General features: G+C 40.1%; 1 pseudogene; it reads left to right on the top strand.

The window, feature by feature from the left end:
• Positions 1–1,571: 1,571 nt before the first annotated feature.
• Positions 1,572–2,703, top strand: LOC103694101 (ZW10 interactor pseudogene; annotated as a pseudogene).
• The last annotated feature ends 671 nt before the right edge of the window (positions 2,704–3,374 follow it).

Below are 3,374 nucleotides of genomic sequence, written 5' to 3'. Positions count from 1 at the left end.
AAAGAATATTGAATGCTGCAAGATAAAAAAACATAAGTCACATACAATGGAAATGGTATCCGAAAACAGATAATTTCTCAATGGAAGCGTTGAAAGCCAGAAGAGTGTGGAGCAATGCATTCCAAGTCTTAAAAATACCAGTCCAACAAAACTTCTTCCATAACTGATGGAGAAAAAGAATGTTTCATGATAAAGGCAACCTTAAAAATAACTATTAAATAGATCAAGTATAGGAGGTTGGGGATTTAGCTCAGTGGTAGAGCGCTTGCCTAGGAAGCTCAAGGCCCTGGGTTCGGTCCCCAGCTCGGAAAAAAAAAGAAAAAAAAAAGGATCAGACAGCATTGTGTGAGACAGGTTAGGGATAGGCTGGCTGGCCTGGTGATGGTGGGAAGAGGCGCAGTGGAGAAGACTGGGCTTCCAGTGTCAAAAGATAAAGCCATCAATGACTGTACATGTCCAGCTGCTCTGTTAGAGCCAAACAGACCAAGTATGAAGAAAATAGAGGAAGCAATATTTTAGGCTGAAGAGAACAAGAGTAGTGAAGAAACTGTGAACAGAAAACAAATGAAACTATAATTACAGAAATGCAAAGTGCTATTGACAATGCAAGACACCAAAAATAACCAATACACTGACTGCAGTCAGCCTACACATTTCAATAATAACTTTCAATATTAATGACCTCAATTCTCCAGTCAAAAGACACAGACTGGCTTAACAGAGCAAGAACCAAAATCCTCTGTATCTATAAGAAACACATATTAGTTTTAAAGACAGCATCACCTTAGAGTAAAAGGATGGGCAAAAATACTCCAATCAAATGGGACAAGGAAGCAAATAGCTATCCCTACCCTATGGTCTGACAAAATGAACTTCAAATGCAAACTAATTAGAGGAGATAAATGGGGGGGGTACTTCATTATAATCAAGGGAACAGGTAAGCAAGAAGACAACTATTCTAACCATACATGCAGCAAACTCTGGTGTAAACAAACTTATAAAAAGTGAACCAGTGGAGTTTAAGACACTAATTGACACAAACCTATTAATAGTAGATAATTTCAACATCACACTTTCTCCAATACACAGGTTATCTGAGCACAAGCAGTGGGACAGAATTAAATGACATCATACATCAGGTGGACTTAATAGCTATTGACAGAATATTCCTCACAAATGTCAAAAGACATGCTTTCTACCCAGCAACACATAGGGGCTGCTCTAAAATATACTACACTGTGAGACACAAAATAAATTTTAACAAATTCAGAAACATTGAAATAAGTTCAAATACCTTTAATAAATTCACAAACTCACGGCGACTGCACAACTCATTAATGAATGATGAATGAGTCAAAGAAACTGAACAGGAATTTTCTTCTTTAGAATGAGTGAAAATGAAAAGACAATCCAGCAAGACTTCTGGGACAGGTCGGAAGTGTGCACATTAAAAATTAGAAGGAGCCAGGGGAATCCAAAGGCATGGAGGGAGGCAGAGTGTGGGGCCACAGAGAATCCCGCTGTGGTGGCAAAAGAGGTCCTGGCTGAGGTAGCAGGCATTCTAGAACCTATGTTGCTCAAAGGTCATGGGAGAGTTTGTGAGGGACTCTCGGGAGAAAGGTAGTTGCTTTGCTTGTTCTTGAAAGTAGTAAACTTCTTACAGCATCTTCTGGCTCAGAAGAATAACACAGCCCAGAACCCAGACACTTTGGTTTCTGAAAATATAAGTTGACCAAGGCAACCGAAGCTAAGGAACACTGGAAGTAACTTGAGGCCACATATCTGGATCATGTGGACACCAGGAGATGTGCCCTGACCCAGGTCTTACCCCAGGTAAGAGGCTCAAAGGAAGTACACAGAGCTTCAGAAGGCTTTTGAGAACTCCAGGCCGAGAAGCAAGTACTTGAGGAGAAACTTCAATAGGCTCAGAAGCGGTGGCAGCTGCAACAGAAGCCTTTGCAGAGTCTGACAAAGATTTCTGCAAAGGTAAAGGGAGGTCAAAAGAGAGTTCTGGAGAAGCTTGACAGATCACACTGGGAACTTGAAATCTTGAAGCAGGAGAAGCTGCAGAGACCTAACTCCAGCTGCTGTGTACACTGTAGAATAAGCTGATCATCACTGAGGCCAAGGCTAAAGACAGCGGTGTCACAGGACAACCTGCCCTGCCACCCAAGTCGCCCTAAAGGAACAAAGAGAAACACCGGCTGGCATGGAATACCTTATCCAAAGGGAATAAGAAGTGGCGTATATGCTTGTGCTTGAAAAGTGAGATGATTTAATGATGACTCAAGAGCCAAGGAGTATGGACTGAAGGAAGTTTAGTTGAAATTGACAGCTGGTTGCGAAGCCTATTAGCAGGTCTTCAGGATAGATGTAGTGAGATGCAGCAAACCTGGACTTGGGCTGAAGAACCTGCGACAAGAATGTTGACCCATTGCACGGAGATGGGCTGTCTGGGAAACCTTAGACTGTTGAGACATTTATGGGAACAGGAATCAATCTTTCATGAAGTTCCTCAATTAAAAAAAAATCAGAAAGAGCACAAAAACTAGCTTAATTATAAAACTTAACAATTCAGAAGAGCAAGGACAAAACAGACAAATAAAAAAAAAAAACCCCAACGCAGTTTGTAGCAAAAAATAATAAAAACCAGTGCAGAAATTAATGAAACACAAAGAAAACAACAACCAATGAATCTAAGAGTGGGTGTTTTGAGAAGATAAATAAGACTGACAAACTCTTGGCCAGGTTAAACAAAATAAACAGAGAGAACACCTAAATTAACACAATCAGGAATGAACAGGCAAAGTTACAACAGACACCAAAGGAATTCAGAAGACTGTAAGGGAATACTTTAAAAATCTGCACTACACTAGCTGGTGTCCCAGCACTTGGGAGGCAGAGGCGGGTGGGTTTCTGTGAGTTTGAGGCCAGCCTAGTCTACAGGGTGAGTTCAAGGACAGCTAGAGCCACACAGAGAAACACTGTCTTAAAAAACCGAAGGGTGGTGGTGGTGTATCTGTACAACATATTTAAATGGAAAATCTAAAAGTCGAATAAACCAAGAAGAGACCAACAACTTAAACAGACCCAAGCAACTAAACAAACAAAAAAGACTTCTAGTTTAAATTGTTCAGGGCCAGATGGAGTCACAGGAAAATTCTACCAGACTTTCAAAGATATATAGTCAGTCCTTCTTGATTCAAAAATGCTTAGTAAGATATTTGGAATTTGAATAATGTGTACATTAAACATTTTATCTACCTTGATTATCCCAGAGATGCAGACATGGTTAACATACTTCAGTCAGTAAAAGTAATAAACTACATAAATGGCCCCAAAGATAAAAAAATATCAAATGATCATGTTAATAG

This window comes from Rattus norvegicus, chromosome 17 (assembly GCF_036323735.1).
Source record: "Rattus norvegicus strain BN/NHsdMcwi chromosome 17, GRCr8, whole genome shotgun sequence".
Classification (NCBI taxonomy): domain Eukaryota; kingdom Metazoa; phylum Chordata; class Mammalia; order Rodentia; family Muridae; genus Rattus; species Rattus norvegicus.
The sequence above is the reverse complement of the archived record's forward strand: the minus strand, read 5'-3'. Positions and strand labels throughout refer to the sequence as shown.